The sequence below is a fragment of the Cryptomeria japonica genome, chromosome 2 (genome assembly GCF_030272615.1).
Source record: "Cryptomeria japonica chromosome 2, Sugi_1.0, whole genome shotgun sequence".
In the NCBI taxonomy this organism is placed as follows: domain Eukaryota; kingdom Viridiplantae; phylum Streptophyta; class Pinopsida; order Cupressales; family Cupressaceae; genus Cryptomeria; species Cryptomeria japonica.
In genome coordinates this window covers 18,384,828-18,405,944 of record NC_081406.1, presented here as the reverse complement: position 1 = coordinate 18,405,944, position 21,117 = coordinate 18,384,828, and the positions used below count along the sequence as shown (strand labels likewise).

The 21,117-nt window shown below is 37.3% G+C and overlaps 1 pseudogene; it reads right to left on the bottom strand.

Annotated features, from left to right (window-relative positions):
- The window catches only part of LOC131035378 (putative beta-D-xylosidase), a 148,868-nt pseudogene that overhangs the window by 19,566 nt on the left and 108,185 nt on the right, over window positions 1-21,117 (bottom strand).

Sequence of the window (21,117 nt, the reverse complement as noted above, 5' to 3'; positions counted from 1 at the left end):
CCGCATAGAGGACAGAGTTGCTATTGGTCCAGAGATAGTTCGGGATATGGAGCAGCAGGTGGATTTGATTAGGCAGCATCTTAGAGAGGCATAGGATAGACAGAAGAAATATGCAGATGCAAAGAGGGTTGATCGTAGCTACTCAGTTGGAGACAGAGTCTTCTTGAGAGTGCGACCGCATAAGAGTCCAATCCATTATGGAAAGGGTTCTAAGCTCACACCTCGATTTGTAGGACCATTTGAGATCCTTAAGAGGATAGGGCCAGTTGCCTACCGTCTAGCATTGCCACCTAGCCTGTCACACATCCACGATGTGTTTCATGTTTTAGTTTTGAGGAAGTATATCTACGATGAGTCTCATATTCTAGATTGGGATGCCTTGCAGGTGGAATCGGACGGGCAGCTAGCTTTGGAGCCCATTCGCATTTTGGCACACCGGACGCTGAGCCTTCGAGGTCAAGAGCTGGACCAGGTTAGGGTCCAGTGGGATTGCTATGATGAGGTCATAGCCTCAAGGGAGGATGCAGCACGTATGAGATCACAGTACCCCCACCTTTTTGATGAACTCCAGGAGGAAGTTCATGCCTAGAGGGGGAGGGTGTGAGGCCCTACCCCGACTCAGTTTGACATTTTTAGTTATTTGCATATTGAGACTATTATGGATGCTTTATTTTATGCTTTATGGACTTAGAACTTATGTGATTCCATGATTTGGATCACACTGACATATGTTGATGCTTTATTTCATGCATGATGATTATGAAACTTTAGATATGTTACTAGAATAGAATTACATTGTGATGGTGAGTGTCATTATTGGAAATTTGAAGGATTTCATTTTGATGATAGAAAAATGATGCTTATTTATGAATGGTTCAATTTTGAAAAAAATTTATGTTAATTGCTTATGTGAAATTGAATTTTAACGAATGAGCTATTGAATTGTTGTTGCCAAATGTATGAGTGTTTGATGTGCAATGAAATCCATGCATTTGATTATGTATAATTGTGATTATTTGGAATTACTAATGTGTTAATTGAGATGCGCAGGAAAATTATCCATGTGACCATGGAATTGATATGGAGAACCAGGCCTAGACCGATGTATGTTTGTTAAGCCGGGAGTTGTCTATTTGGAGAGACAACACCCCATTGTAATTTTTTTTATTTGTGAAGTGTATGATGCTTGAGTGTTAAAAATTAATTTATATGTATATGTGTAATCTTACAAGAGACAAATTCCATGTGTGATTTTTATATTGTATTTTTATTGTGTCACTTGACACATGTGCTGATTAGTGTCATTGATTTTGACTTGTCTCTTGGAGGGAGTTTTGTTTCTACCAAAGCCATTCAAAAACATGAGTGTGGTCCCAAATTTGCCTTGGGTAGGGAGTCTTGGGAGTGGTCAACTCAAGTTTGACCCGTAGGTAAACTTCAGTTGGGTTTCTAAAGGGTTTAAAGGACTCCTAGGGTCAGTTTTAAGGCTTTTCCAAAGGTCCAAAGGGTATACCTATGGGTTAGGGGTATTTTGAAACATTTGGCTTCTCCCATGTGACTATTTAGTCACTTCAAAAAGTGGTGTTTCCAAGATAAACGAAAATTCAACTTAGAAAGTTCCACCTAGGATAGGCAACCCTCCCTTTTGATGTCAAACTCTCTTCCCCATCTTCTTCCACCTTTTCCCTTTCCAATTTTAGTAATGTGTAAGAGTTTGGGAAGGGCAACCAATGGGAACTCTCACCTCACCCAAGGGGTTGGGAAGTGTGTGAGAGGCCTTCTTAGGCAAGAATGGGAGACTTAGTGAGTAATCACCCACTCTCCATTTTTGGAGATTATGCTTTGTTTTGAAAAATTAGTAGGAGAATAGAATTTTTTTGGAGGAATTTGGAAGAAAGTTTGTGTGGAATTGGGCAGCTCATCCCCAACTAATTTTAGTATACCTATTGGCAGAATAAGGTTGGTTTCTTCTTATCTCTTCTTGTTTATGTTGTATGAGTTAGTTTTATGTTGTTTTGTAGAAGAAAAGAGATGCTTGTAAAGAAAGTGTTTTATGAAGTTTTTTTTTTTTTTGAAGTAAAGAATGTGTAGTTTTCATTTTCGTGTGATTTATTTTGTGTTCTTGTTGTTTTTGGGAGTGTCCAAGATCTCCTACTCTTCGGAGGGTAGGAAGATCTTGGGGTGGAAGGAGTATGACAGCCTTGGGTGAGAGGCTCTCCTTATGGAGAGTGATCTCAAGGGTGTCCTTTGTGACCCTTGTTGCATAGCCTTGTGTATGCATTTGGGGGTCATAAGGGGAGTAAATATGGCCTTGAGCTTTTTGGGGGGCATAAGGAATGTGGAAGTATTTTGTAACATTTGTGTTGCCATGAGGTGGCTTGTGTTGTATTTGGCTTGCAATCTCCCCATTGGTACTTGGTCCACTTCCACCCATGGAAGAATCATCATGAATGTGGTGAAAGTGTAGCTTGGGATGGGAAATTTGTATGTTGAGTGTCTTCCTATGTTTGTTGTGGAGTTTTCTTGATTGTAACCCGTCTAGTGCTTGGTTCTCCAAGCTCGGGGGTGGCTACTAGTAAGCCTAGGCTGGGAGGTGAGCTCTCCATGGTCAAGATGTGTTTTTATTGCAGGTTGCATGGGATGGGAAAAGAAGGATTAAAGAGCTATGTTGCTGTTTTGTGTTGCAGAAAAGTGTTTAAAAAAAAAAAGAGAAATGGATAGATTCAATGTAGTAGTTTGTATAAAAGAAGAAATGTGAGCATTTGTAGTATTTACTTTCAAGAAAGAGAAAGTGTTGTATTATATTCAAGTTACTATGTAGAGAAAAACATTGTTGGGATTTCAACCCATTTGTATTCATGTTTATTTTGTATCCATAATTATTTTGTATCTACCTTGCTAATGAAATACATAATGTCTTCCCTACTCTAGTTAGTTTGCAAATGAAGAAAGCAATGCACTAGATTGCATGTAGATTTTCATGTTTTACAAAAGAAAGAGAAGTAAATGCATTATTATGAATTCTGCAAGTAAATGGAATTTATTGCTACATGTTCCTTATAATATTATGCTGCTATAAATTTAAGTGAAAACAGTCATTTATTTTCCTGTTTATTGCAGAAATGAAATTTATTATAATGGTCTATTCTTTGCAAAAAAAAAAAAAAAAAAAACATTTAGCAATAAATATTAGCATTTTGTTACAAAGAAAAAAAGGAATATATATTAGGGAATCCCTTTAAATGCATTTGATGATTTACAAAATAATATTAAACTCAAAAGGAAAGCCTATATGGGATTATATATATAAAAAAAAAGTAAATGGTAGCAAAAAGAGATATATATAAATATTTTTTTTGCTCCTCAAATATCATTTTGATAATCTGTTATACAAAAAAAAAAGAATATTTACAGCTCTGATAATACAAAAAAAAAGAGAGGACTGTTATTATGCTAAGTTTTTCAATATATATATATATATATATATATATATATATATATATATATATATATATATATATATATATATATATATATATATATATATATATATATATATATATATTCCTTTTATGAGAAATCTGCAAGTTTCCAAATAGAAAACTATATGTATTTTATTTTACCAAAATATATATACATATAAATATATATATATATATATATATTTATATTTATATATATACATTTATAAATGTTAATAGAAAAAAAAAAACATATTATAAATTTTTTTGATGGTTTTAACTTTGTTTAAAAAACGAAATAAACAAAAAAATGTTTAATAAAAAAAGAAACTGTGCTATGAAATCGCGGGGGCCGCAGCACCTGGGCGGCGGCGGCCGCAGCCTGCGGCACCCGCAGACTGTGGGCGACGACGTCCGCAGCCTGCGGGCGGCACCGACCGCAGCTGGTGGTGCCCCGCGCTGCCGGCACTTCCCCCCGCTTCGCCTCCTCCTTACTCCCCCGCGCAGCGGTGTTAACTCCAAACCCTTCCTCCGCCCGAACGGGTGTCTCCGCCCGGCGTCCCCCCCCACTCCAACCTATGCTCCGCTCACTCCACTCGCCCAGAAAACAAGGGAAGATAACCCTTCCGTCGCCTCCTCCCTTCGGCCTCGCCACGGGCTCGATGCTCGGCCGCCACTCCTCCACCCGCGCACACACACTCACAAAAATAAGGAAACACACTCCCAGCTCGCTTACACAAAAAAAAAGGGGAAAGTAAAAGATGTTGGCCAATTTGCCCTAACCCTAGTCTCGGGTTAGGGCAAATTCTCATAGGGAATTCAAATTAGATATGTGTGTGTTAGGAGTGTATGGAAGGGGGGAGGGGGTTGAATAATTTAATAAAAGGAAGACCCCACCCTCTTTGGGAAATATAAATTATCAGTTGTGTATTAAAGTGTGGATAAAAAAAAAATATATATATATATATATGTATATATATTTATATATAATTATATATATATATATATATATATATATATTATATATATATATATATATATATATGTGAATATATTTTATATATATATATATATATATATGTGTGGATTAAATCTTGATATTCATATGGGATCAAATAGTGGATTGTAAGGCTAAGTAATGTTTTCTTTTAAATTATTGATAAATGTAGGAGCATTTTAATAAAGTGAAAAAAAAAAAAAAGGAGAGAGAGAGATTTTATATTTGGGAGGGTAAATTTTAGAGGATTAAATTGTCCATGTTGGCCCCTCTATTCTGAGAATTAATGGGCTTGTTTCAAATTAATGAATACTTGATTTAACAAATTTATTTAATCTAAGAGTTAGGATGAGTTAATATCTGACCCAAGTGGTTAATGAACTATAGAAAGTTTTTAACTTATTTTAGAAATCTTATATTTAGTTGGAAATTTTCTTATTAGAGAATTTAACCATTTAATAGAAGATTAATATTCACTAGTTGGGGAAATAATGGCTCGTTTTTAACATAGGTTATTTTTGTCTCATTAGTTTAGTTGCTTGGTTTATTTGAAACATAGTTAAGACCAAATAGGGTTGCATTATTTTATTTAAGTTAATCGTACTTAGTTGAATATTTTAATTAAGTTAGTTGTATTAAGTTAAGTCTTTAAAAAAAAAAAAAAAAATTCCGTTCGTGCCCAAAAGTTGGGCATGACACCTTCTTAGAACCCCCTACCATCCAGTGGCAGAGTAGAAGTAGAGATTGTGCCATGCGTGGCCTTTCTTCATAAGAAAAGGCTTTCATGCCCCCTCTAGCAATCCTTCTCACTTTCACAACCCCTCTGACAATAAACATACTCACATAAGAGAAAAACACCCATTCAGTATCATAGAGCATACAACAACTCCATGCACGATCTTGCTCAAACATCATCTTCCTTGCAGAAGAAAGAACTTCTCTCAGAAAATGAAAAGGCTTATTTTCTCTTCTACCAATTAGGTCACCACCTCATTGTATTTATAATAAAAAACACTTCATCTGGTGATTCTCATTCACGTGAAAAATCATCATTTTGGTGCTTTCAACTCAACCTGCCAGTTATGGATTCTAGAAATCATGCCTATCAAATCCACTGCATCCTACTAAGGTTCATCTTGTGTGGATGATTTTGTTTTGATTTTATTCTTCTTTGAGTGTACATTTTCTGCTTCAGAATCTCTATCAACAAGTGATCTCTGATGTCATCGGGGAACCCGTGATCCTCCTCTAATTCAAAAGCTATCCCAATCCTTCCATGCCTTTGAGACATCGTCCTTGCTTGTCTAATCAATCCTAACTCAATAGAAATCTTCAAATTAGTGCCTCAAGAATGAGTCAACATCCAAGTGTCCCAACTTGTCGCTATCATTTTCCATGTCGACAAGCCTGTTTTCTATCCATTCTAACTTTCCCGCACGAGCGACAACCATTACCCTTAATGCCCCTTTTAAAAATCAGTTTGAAACTTCGCCGTAGATCTTGCCCAGCCTAGCAAATCAAATGATCACTTATGGTCAATATGGCATTGATCTTCCATCGTGGCTTATGGACCCATTAAACATGTGACGTAGCAGTGCCATATCATCTCCTAGCCTAACACTGTCAGTGGCCCTATTGTTGGTCTTCTTGGTCAGCCTAGGACATGTGGCATCATCTCGTGATACCATGGTCCATAAACTTCCTACATCTTCCTTCTCGGGGTTACGAGAGTCATTAGATATGTTTGCACTTTACCTTGCGAGCACAATGCCTGCCAACCTTTGCAAATTAAAAATTGAGCACCTTTTCGCCCAGATTATAACATCACCCTCCATTGAAACACATGTAAATTGATGGGATCATTAGTAAGCTAGTATTTACCTCTTGAGAACTGGTAATATAATGATTTTGAACAGTCAAACCACTGACTCACCTTTATCCACCAAGGAAACGTGGCATCATCTCGTGATGCTACGGTCCTTATCTTCCTTGCATTTTCAGCTATGGGGAAGCATGGACTGTCAGATCTATTATGCCTTTATCCACCGACCGAAGTATTTAAAATTTTAGACTTAGGAAAATATAAGGGGCTCGAATGAAAAAAACTTAATGCTTAGGAAGTTCAATGGCCCTGCCAACGATAACTGACCCTTGGCTTAAGTGGAAAAAGGTAATGACAAAATATAATAGGTTTAGGGTTTTTCCTTCACAAGACTTAATCAGAAATTTAGAAAACCTAAACCCTAGACCTTGACCTTTGACAAAGGACAAAATAAATCCAGAATGACCAATATTTTGATCAAACATGAAAAATTTTGTGCAGTCATTTTTTAGGACTATCAGAACCAACATTTTTTTTAGTTTTGTATGATTAATTTTTTTTTTGGGAATGGTATTTCTTCACTCCATTCTTTTATATGGTTGTAAATGGAAGGTGAGGTTATCATACATTACTTCATCTTCATTTTTTAGCTTCTCTATATTTTTTATTCATCTACTATAGGCCAAGTTTATTTTGATTCTTTATTTTTATTATTATAATCTTCAAAGGCACATTAATAACTAGTAGAATGTCCAATTCAATGCTTAATACAATTATTCACTTCACTCTAGATGGCTATAAATGGAAGAAGAGGTTATCATACATTGTTTTGTCTCTTTTTTTTGGCTTTTGTATATTTTTGATTCATCTACTATAGGCATATTTTATATATATATTTTTTATGATTATTGTAATCTTCAAAGGCACAATAATGGTTTGTGTAATGTCCAATTCAATTATTAAGGAAATTCTTCACTTCACTCCTCTATATGGTTATAAATGCAAGGTTATTATTTTAAACTTTCCATGTTTTCTTCTTCCTATTAACTATTTGGACCCTTCTCTTATTCTCATCGAGATCAATGAGTTGGTGTATTCTTCTAGTTATAACATGACTAAACTCATTATTTTCTTGCAAAACTTATAAATAGGCATCAATTTATGTATTGATATCCTTGCATCAATTCCATACACCGATTCAAAAGATAAACTATCTATAGCTCTCTTTAGTGCCACTCTACCAATCCACACAATTAATCTATTTTTTAAATCACATGCGTTTTAATTTTGACCTCACAATCTTTTCATTATCTTCATTATATTTTGTTGGTGGACTGAACTTGTCCTTTCCCTTATGAGGATGGTGAGGGGATGAGTGTGAAACTATGAAACTATGACATGTTGGCAGCGCATAGTTGCCAACCAACATGAGAGAAGGAAGTTGAGTGGTTGATTGTAATGAAGCAGAGGAATGTTACCAAAATCACATCAACATCATAGGTGAAGTATGTGTAGGCCACTAGTATGCTATGTGGACGTGAAATAGCAAGACTCCCACTAGATAAAGATGTAGTCACCATTTGAAGAGATGACTGACAATGAATGTATCCCAACTGGATCACATGTGCCTGTTTGAAGATATTTTCATCAAACAGGGAAAGCACACTGGTGAAATGCAGGATACAGATGACAAGGATCCACTCCCACCGGTAAGATGAGATTATCTCCTATTATGCATGGAATACATCATAGTCGTTCAAGATAAGACAAAAGGTTAAAGGCAAGTGATTGAAGGCTCACACCAAATGAACTCGTGAAACACTAAGCTTCCTTAGGTGCATGAGATAAGGGATATGCATCAGATCAGAAGGGCAGACATGATGAGTTGCCAATACAAAGAAGGAAGGATATGTTTGTCACCTTGAGAAACATGTTAATAGAAAAACCGATCTAGTGGTGAAGAAAGGTGTTACCACAGATGCAAATAGATGGAGACAGTTGAAGGTTGATAGCATGATGTCATCAAGGTGTTTATCAGTAAGTATGTCCACTGGTAATGCTGACAAAGTGCAAATGCAGAAGGCTTCCATCTGATGAAGATGTGCATGAGGTAGGTTGGCATGTGTGTTGGCCGGTTTAGGTCTTCTACTAGAAGAAAAGCAAACTGCAAGGTTGAAGACAAAATAGTTAGGGTATAATCGACAGATTCTGTGAACCAGTAGATGAACCAGGTTGTGTGGTTGGTCGGTGATCTTATCTGGATAGACATAACTGACCTAGCAAAGGTGGATGCCGATAAAGGGGCCACGTGGAGGTGAAGTGGCATCCATGCATAGGTCGGTGTGATGTGTTGGTGACGTCATTGGCATTTGGTCCAACATTTAATGGCGACTGCAAAGCTTGAGGAAGAAAGGTAGAGGATTGTGGCTTGCGATCAAGGAAACAACAGAGATCTAGAAAAGATTGATCTTGCAGATTGAAGAGGATAAAGGAAACCACATCTCTCACATGATCGATCATAAAAAAGGTCAAAAATCATGCTATAGATGACTAAAGATAAAAGACGTGTTTCGCAAGGTAAATAGATGGGAGATGCTCATTGATTGAGTGATGAACATCGATCAAGGACATGATATTAGATTGGATTTGATATGTCATGATGATCAGAGATCATAGCGGATGCAGATTCAGTGCATGGCAGAAACCCTAGTGTGCCAATGTTCAAACTCACGTTTAGGTGGGAAAATCTGGCTATAAGAGTGCGAGCCAAAGATATTGTTATTGCTGCTGCAGAAGAGAGAAAATATGTCAAGTTCTCAATGAGAATCAGAGGAGAGACTATGTGAGTGAGAAACGGGTTGAAGAGTTCAACTGACAATAGTGAGGCAACTGGTAGTTTTCCAATAAGTCTGATAGAGGAGTGCATCAGTGGTGGTGAACTGGCAGAGAAGAGGCAAAGAAGATTGCAAAGAAAGTAAGTTTATAATCAACAGCAATCAGATAATATACAATTGATTGAGTGAAGAAGACCGGTGGTGACCAGCAGTAGTGTGATAAAAATATTGGAGAACCGACAGAAATAAGAACCGACAAAGAAGGAGAAGAGGTTGAATTGGTAAGGGTGCAACAGAAAGCAAGGTGCAACAGAGAGTGGGTTGCAGCAGGAGAAAAGGGTTGTTACAGTGAGAAGGTGAGGAGAAAACCAACAGAGGATTGAAGAGAGGAGAACCAGAGAAGAGACATACATGAGAGTTACAAAGTTCTTTTGTAACAAAGATATTACTTTTGTATATGACATATGTTTATTGTAGATCACTGAGTTGGATCTCAGTGCAGGGGTTGGTGCTCCTTGGGTTGGTGCCCTAAAATAAGGGGTTGGTACTCCTTGGGTTGGTTCCCTAAAGTAGGAGTGGTACTCCCTGGGTTGGTGCCCTAAATGTTTTAACCAAGGTTTTCATTGTGAGGTTGGATTGTAGTAGTAGTCTCCAGCAGCTCTTCTCACTGAGGTTTTTCCCATCTTGGGTTTTCCTCATACATTTGGTGTTATGAGATGTATCTTTTATGTGTGATTTAATTTGTGTTAGTCTCCCATCTAATTGGTATGTCTGCTTTATGTTAGATCTGTTAATGGTTTACACACATAGGTTAGGAAAGGACTAAGATTGGAAATCACTGATTCATCCCCCCTCTTAGTGACATCTTGTGTTCAAGAATATATTTATTAAAGGTATCAATGTTATTATATCCTTTTAATTTACCTAAAAAATGCTAGCTAGTATCATTTTTTTCCCATCCTATGCACATTAGAAAAAAAGGATGGCCACTAATAACTAACTCTCCATATTTGGTGGGTGTTTCTTTTCTATAAAATGAACTTTGCATTGACCATTGTGGATCTTAGTTAATACTTGTATATGTATAAAAATGACCATATTCCTAAATGAATATTCAATGTTCATTTTATTCTCATTCCTCTATTTAGTTAAATCTAATTTAATTAAATCACCCACATTCTTCTATCTAATTAAATAAATTATTCAATTTATTTAGTTAAATTCACTTAAACCTTTTACATCATTTAATTAACAAAATAATTTTATTTAATTAAATACCTTCTTCTTACTTTTAATTAAATTTATTTCTAATTAATAGTTTACCCCAAATCGAATAAATCTAATTTATTTAATTTCCCAATTTGCAACCAAATTGAAATAAAGCAATTTATTTCAATTAATCCTATTATCCCTCATCCACTTGCAAAATGCTACATCTCCCACTTGCCTCCTAAACCCTATTCCTAATTTCTTCTCGAATCTAGCTAATCCTAATCAATTAACCCAAATCTATTCATTATCCCCTTTCCCTAAATTTGAGGAGGTCACTTCTCAAATTTGGAGTAAAGTCTTCTAAAAGTATTAAAGCCTTTATCCATTCAACAAGCTAACTTGTTGAATATCCCCAAATTTGGAAGGACTCTTACAAATTTGTCCTCAAAATCTTCAAACCATTAATGGTTAACTAACCCTTAGTGGCATGGTTAGAGACTTTTTGACTAACCTAACCCTCATCTAACCCAGGGGTCTCATCAAGCATTCATTGCTTTGACCATGGTTATTCCTTTAACCCTTGCACAAGAGTTTATCCCTTGGGTAAAAGCTTTATCCATTGGATAACCCTAACCTAACCTTAACCCTTACCTTCTAAGGTAACCATGAGGTCTTCTCAAGCATTTAATGCTTCTTTCATCTCCTCTCAAGCAGTCTTATGTTGATAATTGTCACCATTTCATTGGTGAAAATTGTAAACATTCACCTTTTGGATTTTTATTTTGTCGTTTTTATCACGTTTTCAATTTTGTCACACGGATTTAACGGTTTAGTGCGTCGGGGTCAAAGCATACCGCATATGATAGGTTTCATAGCACGTAGGGTTTAATAAAATAGGGTAGCGTCCGAAAAGATTAGGATTGTGTAGCGGTAGGTTAGGGTAGCGCTTAGGATTAGGTTAGCGCATCGGGATCATAGGGTAGCACATAGGATAGAATGGGTAGCACATAGGTTAGACCTAGTGCATAGGGTTCTTAGGGGGTTGCATGGGTAGGCATAGGTAGCGCGTAGGTATACCCTAGTGCATAGGATTAGGTTTGGAGTGCCAGACTAGGATAGGATAGTGCATAGGGTAGTTTAGCGCTTACGGTAGGTTAGGTGACATAGAAAGAGGATAGGATAGTGCGTAGATGTTGGCTAGTGTAGAGGGTAAATGGTGTAGCGTGCTAAGAGGACAGGGTAGCGCATACCCAATAGTTTAGCGCTTAGACAAGATTGTTTAGCGCATAGGGAAAAATTTTGGTAAAGTGTGATTTTTGGATGAAGAAAATTGGTAGGTGGATGCCAATTCTGCCAAGATAGGTGCAAATTGTCATTCTACGTGTCTACTGTCATTGTTTCGATAAGTTGTCCAATATGAGTTTTGATTTAACTTGATTTGATTTGCAATGTTTCAAGTTGATATTGATTTTATGCTGATTTCATATGGATGTTTTTGATAGGGATGTTTTTGATATGAAGTTGATTTGATTTGAATTGTTTCAAGTTGATATATATATGTGGAGCTTGAGTTGTTTTACAAGCTGCATTGTGGAACTTGAGTTGTGTTACAAGTTGATATGAATGTGAAACTTGAGTTGTGTTACAAGTAGATATGGATGTGAAACTTGAGTTGTGTTACAAGTTGATATGATTGTGAAACTTGAGTTGTGTTACAAGATGATATGATTTGATATGAAAATGGATTTATATGATGTTGAACTTGATTAGATTTTCAAAGTTTCAACTTGATATGAATTTTATTTGGATATGAATTATTTTGATGAGGAAATTGATATTGGATTTGTTTTGCTTTGTGACAGGAGCGCATTGGAGTGGTTCAGTCGCGAGAGCAATTTCCAAGACTGTGGTCATTGATACCACAATTGACATAGGCTGATAGAGATATTATTGAGAGGTGTGGCCTGTCCTCATTATTAGAGATGCCTCGCTTTATCTCTAATCAGGGTTTATTGATAGCATTAGCTGAGAGGTGGCATAGTGATACAAACACCTTTCATTTGGCGACAGGCGAGATCACAGTGATGCCTGAGGATTGCTACCGGATTCTGCAGATTCCTGTGGTAGGGGCATTATTACCCTATGAGTAGACTAAGGAGGGTGGGATAGAGGCACTTCGCTAGATTTTGCAGCATGATATAGTTTGTGGATATGAGATCCCCTGACAGGAGTTTTTAGATTTGGATTATGCTCCTCTACCATCAATGCTGGCAGGTTGCATAGGTGGTTTCTTGTGTCCCAATCGGAGGTCGAAGGGATTGGCTATAGGATGGGGGTTGGTCCTAGAGGATATGGTGACACAGGGTCACCGCTTTGCATGGGGTTCGGCTATGTTGGCCCACTTATACAAGGATCTGCATTAGGTGGTGTACTTGGGGTATAGCAGTCTATCCGCTGGAGTTACACTGCTACAGGTATGGGCGTGGGAACATATTCCCGTAGCTAGACCACTAGAAGATAGAGATAGGCCTGTTGGGTGTGCTTACGCATACAGATATCAAGGGATAGTTGTTTAGCGTAAGTTGGGAAAACTAGAGTACTGGAGGAGAGTTTTGGATGACATTGATATGGTCATCTGGCGACCATATATAGGTTGTGAGGTATGGGTAGAGGATGGGATGGAGATGCCCTATGTATATATGTCTAGGTATCTGATAGGGCAGATGCCCTTTGTTATTGAGAGGTTTCTGCATAGCCGGGTGTTGCGGCAGTATGGTCGATAACAAGGGATTCCACAAGGAGCATGCCTATATGCTCAACAGAGACATGATATTCTAGAGTGGGGACCCACTATTGATAGCGCAGTGGCAGTTGAGGAGTTCTTTCACTTAGCCGGCCAGATATGGGACTATGCCCCTAAGATAGTGGATGTAGGGATGACTGATGAGTTTGCAGTACTCTTTGCAGTGCGTGTTGTGGCCAGGATATCAGTTCTAGCGGAGATGATTCCTTCTTTTGATGATGATGAAAATGATCAACCCAAGAGCCTAGGGAGATGAGGAGAGGCTAGTGAGGAGGTGGATGAGAGAGGAGGTGATAGTAGAGGAGGTGATGGTGGAGACGGTGGAGGAGGTGGCCGAGGTTGGTGAGGGGATAGGGGGAGATTGGATCAGGGAAGGAGAGGAGATAGGGATGGAGATGGTGGTGATAGGGGATACAGGTTGAGAGAGTAGTGTGGCAGGCTACGGTGGATAGAGGGAGAGGAGGTTTGGCCATTAGAGCTGGGGGTGAGGAGAGGGTTGGAGAGGTGATAGCGGCGGTGGGAGGGTATAATGATTTTAGATGATCGACCTAGAGGAGGAGGTCGAATATTTTACCTCCACTAGCACCAAGGATAAGTAGAGGGATAGCGAGTACCCCTTCACAGGTACCCCTGCAGATGCAAATTCTAACACATCTGGAGGATGTGCAGATTAGATCTCTATAGTTTTTAGTGTAGCAGTTGCAGACATAGTTGTTGGCGCATCAGCGTCGGATTATTCAGCTGACTACAGAGCGAGATATAGAGATAGAGTGTTAGGGTCGAGCAGATGAGCTCGCAACAAGTTTGCAAAGAGCGACAGTAGGTGGCCCAATGAGAGACACCTTGAGAGAGCTTGCTTTGAGAGCCAAGGAGGCGGAGTACTATAGGAGACATTATGAGGATGTGGTGCCCAGGGAGTGTTGAGTGTAGAGTTTTACAGTGTTAATATCTAGTCGATCTTGAGAGACTGGGTCAAGGACAGAGAGTAGAGGCATGACAGGGCCTCCTAGGCAGGATCCACCTGGAGATCCAAGTGCTGGGACATGTGTAGGGAGACCGTCTCCTTCAGGAGATAGTCATACCTAAGAGACGTTGTCTCTATTGTATTTTGATCATTTTGATGTAATGGCACATACATGACATATTTTGTACGTTGATCATTTTTTGAGATATATACGACACCATTTTCTTTGATCCTTATGTGATGTGTTATGGATGATGCTTTCTATATGATTTTGATTTTTCCATGATGATGCAATGCTTAGATAGATGAATGTGATGTGATATGTGATGAATATGATGTGTTAATGCATGATGTTTATGAGATGTATCTTGAAGATGAGATGTATGATAATGATATGCTGTGAGATGTATCTTGAAAATGAGATGTATGATATGATATGATATGATAGGTTGTGAGATGTATCTTGAAAATGATATGTATGATATGATATGTTGTGAGATGTATCTTGAAAATGAGATGTATGATAATGATATGCTGTGAGATGTATCTTGAAAATGAGATGTATGATATGATATGCTGTGAGATGTATCTTGAAAATGAGATGTATGATAATGATATGCAATTAATTGATTTGAGCATCCTCATTCTACATTGGTCATCTCTATATAGCCACATGTTTTTTCTTTCTTTGTAGGTATCATCATTGAGCATTTATTTGTTTGGGATATGTTGAAAATTTATACAAGCATGATGGTATAATTGAACCATAATGACCTGAGAAAAATTTACATGATTTTTGATTTTGCAAGATAGCACAAGCATCAAGGTATAATTGAACCAGGATGACCCGAGTGCGGATTGCGTATAAACAAACAAGATTAAACCATTTGTATGTGCAATGTGGGATCATGTCTTCAGTGATATGCTTGGAATCACGTCTCGAGACAAGTATCTACACAGTACAAATGATCGCCTCACAGATAGAAAACTAAAAAGTATTGGAGTCCCCTCGATTTTCTCTAGCATGAAGCATTGTTGAGAAAATGTAGAGGATCTAATAATTCAAAAAGTTTAAGTGCAAAATAGTCAAAACTTCATGCAAGATGCAAACATTTGATACTTTAGAAAATCATCTATCATATTTTGTGAATCCTGTTAAGTGATCAATGTGTGGTTTTGTGATTGTTTGAGTTTTGTTTGCTGGATACAATACTCTGAGTTTGCTACAAGTTTTTGACGTCTTCAATGTGCTGAAAGTTCTGATTGATATTGCCCCCTAGCTAAATGGTCCTCTTAATGTGGATATGTACAGTGATTTCCTAGCCATGGTGAGATGCAATGAAAGAATATGTGTATAAACCAAGATAGTGACTACGCTAAGTATGTCCTGGATGAATATTGTGATAAAAATGTCAGATGATGGCCCATAGTGCTTACTGTGGATATAATGGTTGTTACTACTTATCAAGTTGCCATTAGTTTTATGTTCAATGTTATTTTATATACTCTAGTCAATTACTACTACCGAAATATTCAGTCGGTATGCATAGTCTAGTCGATTGGAGAAGAAAATAGTCTCAGAGCGCAGTATAGACTGAGTTGTCTACCGAGTATCATTCCATGTCTACCGAGTAGCAAAGATGACACACTGAGTGAAACGTGTTACCAGATTCATTGAACCTGGATATACATATGAAAATGTGTTACAAGATCGAGGCACATCTAACCGTTATCACATTGGAAATTGCACTTTAAGATTGTGTATGATTTTGAGGTCATCTAACCAATGAAATATTTTGCATGGTTATTCATTCGATAAAACATGTTTGTAAGATCACAGCAATGAAAGGATCACCATCATAAGAGATCTATTTATACAACATGGATTAAGATCAGAAATATACATGGAGCATGACAAAAAGGAAGATATAGATATATATGAAGCAAGACATGTGAAAGCACTAAGTGTTATGACTGTTACAGAGACACAAAGGTCAACAAGAAGGATTTCAGAGAACAGTCAAAGAACAGAGTAAATAGAAGGGTTTACCGAGTTACTATATGGGTTACCGAGGTATGCTATAAGCAAGGTAATTCATATTCTGAGCACATAGAATCTGCTATAACATTCCAGATGTAAAGTTGTAGATATTTGTAATAATTTTGTTGTAATATTTTGAAGTTGTAAGAGAAACCTTTAATAGGGTAAAAGACTCTAATCAAGTCTATAAATTGTAAAGCCTCTAACTAGGTGCAACACTTAGATGAAGTGTTGTAAAATCCTTTAGTAAGGTAGATCTAATAGATCTTGTTACTCCTAACAGGGTAAGCTATCAGAAATAGCTAAACATGTAGTTCTAACTAAGCACCCTTTATTATTGTAGAAGTGAAGTTGTGGGTGCCATCCCCAACACAGTTTTTCTCTCTAACCAAGAGTTTATGCGTAACTAAAATATATGTGTTATGGAGTGAATCATGTATGATTGTTATCCATTTGTTTTAGCTTTATATTATGTTACTACACTATTTGGTTTATGCATAACAGTAAATTTATTGTTGAAGAAAAGTTTTGAAGTATTGATTCACCCCTCCCCTCTTAGTACATTAGCTTTCCATATTGGGCCTAACAATTGGTATCAGAGCTTCAATCTTGGAAAAGGGTTTAACTGCCTAAAGAGAAAGATCTTATCAATGGAATTCTATAAACAATCTCGGAGGATTGTGTATCTACAAGAAGAGCTGGATCATGCTAATCAAGTGATTGTAGACATGCAAAGGAAAATGCAAAAATCTCTGAAAGTGAGAAGAAGATTATCTGATGATTTGTAGGACTCTCAAGAGTTAGTGGAACAAATTGAGACATCATCTGAGAATAGTATATCTGAAGAGACTAAAGAAATGATTGGAGTATTGAAAGAAAAGAACAAAGCACTGGCTGATCAACTAAAAGCAATGAAAAGAGAACATGAACATTTCAGCACACAGATGACTGAAAATCTTGATGCATCGAGGACAGTCGAGGATAAAGTAAGAGATCTAGAAAGAGAGAGACAACATCTTGAAGTGTTAGTATCTAATAAGAATGATGAAATCACAAGGATCACTGGAATTCAACAAAACCTGTCAGATCAACTATGTTATGCACATCATGAAGCAAATCTGAAAGATGGTGAGAGTCAAGAATTGAAACTTGAAGTATCAAGGTTGACCAATGAACTTGACATAGAGAAGAAATCCAAGGAAACACTGAAGAAGAGTTATGAAGCATCAAACATGTTGGATGAGCAACTGAATACAAGATGACCCAACAAAGATGCAGGACTCGGTTAAAAAGGAACAGACTCTACCGAGAAGGAAATTCATACTATTGAGAGAGGAGAATCATCAAAGCAAGCTAGAAACAAGGAGAACATCAAAAGAAAGAAGCCTATTTGCAACTATTGTGGAAATCAAGGTCACACTGCCAACATGTGCCAAATCAGAAAAGGTAAGCAACCGAATGTCACTAAGTCCAATGGTTATTGTTACAATTGCAATAAATATGGTCACACATCTAATCAATGTAGGACAAAGTCTATTAACAATTATCAGAAGGCAAAATTCAAAGGGTTTTGTAAAAAGTGCAATAGATATGGACATAGTACTGAGAAGTGCTGGCTTAAGCAAAAGAACTATATGTGGTATGCACACCGAGAAAATGCTAGTGGTTACCGAACTCACAGAAATCCTTACCGACGGTATTCTGTAGTACCATGGGATTACAATACAAGGATATGAACAACTGAAGATCATGGAGAAATCTTGGTATGGCATGTTTTCATTTTCACAAAGTTGGACACTTAGCTAGAGATTGTAGAGATCAACCTAGAAAAGACACTGAGGAAATAAAAGAAAAATTAAAGATGATTTGGAAAAACAAGGAAATTGTGTCAAATAAACAAAGCACCTTACCTACCGAGTTAGGTGCACCTATTCCAAATTAATTGGTAAAGGTATGAAGGGACTACATTTTCTCAAGCTTAAATCTTAATAGTTCCTATTTTATTATGTACTTAATTCAAAATCTTCATAATTAAGATGTAATAGTAAGTTTGAAATTCTATCAAAGTCTTTTGGAGCACTTTACAGGAAACCTGTCAAGTCGGTGAATACAGGAAACCTGTCTAGTCGGTGAATGAAGGAAGTTTGGTTACTCGGTTAAAGTGGAAAAAGGAAAGAAAGTTAAGTGGAACTGAGTGCATTTAATGTTTTTGAACTAACCCGCACGGAGCTTGATAAGGCATATTGTGTACTTAAAAGCATTTTCACGATCATTTTTACTTACCAAGTTTTTGAGAGAGTAGAGAAAAGTGATTCAAAGGCTATCAAACCTCCTTCAAAGCAAATTCAAGGTATTTACATCAATCTCAATGCATTGTTAAGTTGGTTTACCGATCTCATCAAGTTGCTATTATCTGCTAAGTATAAAGCATCTGCCATTTGAAATCTTGAAACCCTAAGGATTCTTTGTTAGCGTTTATATTAAATCTACAATGGCATCCAAGATCCCATCATTGTCAAGAATGTAGAAAAGCCCTCACTAAAATACTCTTTGACTCCCAAAGTTGCTTCTGAATCAGATGACAAAACCACATTTTCACTCATCCCGGATAGAGTGTTATTAGTCGAGGATGTGAGATTTTCACCAAATGTCATGTTGAAGAACTCGGTCATGTTGAAATCAGAGACACCTATGATGAGTTGTGTACCAATGGTAAATTGAATAGCAATTATGAGCACATTAAGATCAAGGGATTAACTGAAGCCCTAACCTATCCCCGTGTGTTCAAACCCCAGTGGGTCAAGTTTGTTCTGAGTAGAGTTCATGATGATTTCATGTGGCTAGAAGATCAACCATTTAATATTACCAAGGAAATCATTCATCCAATTACTGGTTATCCTATTTATGATCATGCCCGAGCCCAAAAGATGATATCACAGAAGGAATTGATCAGTTTAACCGGAGTGGAATCTGATTGCAGAGGACTAAAATTGAACAATGTCACTGATGAAGAACTAAAATTTGCCATTAGAGTAATAGGCTACTATTTCTTCCAATCAACAAGGGAAAACAGTGTACCCTGTGCAGCAGTAGACCTAGCATACAAAATTGTGAAAAAGGGAATGAAAATTGATCTATGTGAGGTATTGCTGAAGAACTTGTTTGAAAATCTAAACACCATCACGAAGCCAAAGAAGAACAACTCAGCTAATACACTAAAGTTTGGATCATTACTTGTTTGCATGTTTTTCTATTTTGAAAAATTCTTTCCATTAGTCAGTAAAGTTGTTTGGGAACTACACCAACCAATCACCCATCAGATTAATGACTTCATCAAGAAGTTAGGTGATAATTTTAATGATATTATGGATGATTACTTCAGTAATTTTCAAGAGAAAATGCATAACAGATATCGAATTCCACCCTAGCTAGTGGAGAAATACAAAAATGACATATGTTTTGAAGTTGACATCGATTACTGATATGTGAATGTTGTGGAACTGAGAACTCAATCTTTGTCACCTATGGGTTATGAGCTTGATTTTGACATCACACAACAACAAATTGATGCATTTCTCACATTACCGAGGCATGCTACCGAGCTGAGGTATGGAACCTATGAGGAAGTGAAGGAAAAGGTAAAGATGAGCATTGTAGTACCCAAAGCTACAAGAAAGGCAACAAAGATGATAAAGGCATTATCAGAGAAATTTGGAGAACACTCTTCCTCCACACTTGTCAAAGGCACTTTAGCAATTACTGAAGAAGAATCTGAAGCCCAAGAGGTAGCTATAACACTGAGCACTAAATTGCGTAAGGGAAAATGTTGGAATAATGATATATTTGTCATTAGTGAATACACTTAGTGAAAACACTTATTCGATTTTGAATGGTTACCGAGCTCATCACTCAGTCCACAGCCTATACCGAGCATTCAGTAAAGCTCACCGATTAAACAGTTCAAACCAAGCAGTAAGACTGTCACCGAGCATATGAGACAAACAGCAGTTACCGAGAAGTCAGTTCTCACCGAGTCACCAGTGGTTACCGAGTGACACTATATCTACCGAGTCACCACAGCTACCGAGTTCCAAGCTACACTTCGGGACTAGTATGGACCGAGCTTCTACTCTTACCGAGAGCATGACGATGCCGAGTACTGTAGTGGACGCCGTGTATCAGAAGATCACCGAGCCAGCTTGAGGAACCGAGTATCTACCGACTCAGTAATATTTTGTTCACCTATGTAAGGCCGACTTAAGAATGAGTTTATGTTATTAATTTGTATGAGGCCGACTTTATGAAATGTAAATGTAATTATGGACGGTATATATATGTGATGTATTATACCATCTGTTGTATGTATGTAAGATGTATGGATATGCGAAATTAGAAAGAGCAGAGCAGAAACTGCATTAAGGCAGCAGACCAGAACATTTTCGCAGAGTCAGTAAAGGAGCAGAATCAACATATCTATCTCAGAAGGAGATCAATACTCAAAGGATCTTATCAGCAATAAAGTTGTAAGTCAAGATCTACTATTTCATCCTAACAGTTGAATCAGTTTGTAAATCCTTTTACCGGGTAGACTTAACAGTCTTTTGTAAATCTCTTAACCGAGTGCATACTTCATTGTATGTTTATAAATCCTCTAACAAGGTGGACCTAGCAGTCCAAATTTGCTTCTAACAGGGTAGATCATCAGAAGTGATCATTGTAAGCCTTAACCGGCCAACTTTTACTGCAGTACCAAAGTTTTGTGGGTACCATCCCCACCCCAGTTTTACTTTCTATTTGGAAGGTTTCTGGGTCACCAAATCTTTGTGTTATGTGTTGTGAATGATTATATTTTCATGCATGCAGTAGATTAAATGAATGAATGGTTTAATATATGCAAGTGCAGAAATGAATTAAAAGTTTTAAGTGTTACTGATTCACCCCTCCCCTCTCAGTAACTTGGTTAGTCCTGAATATTTTCAACAG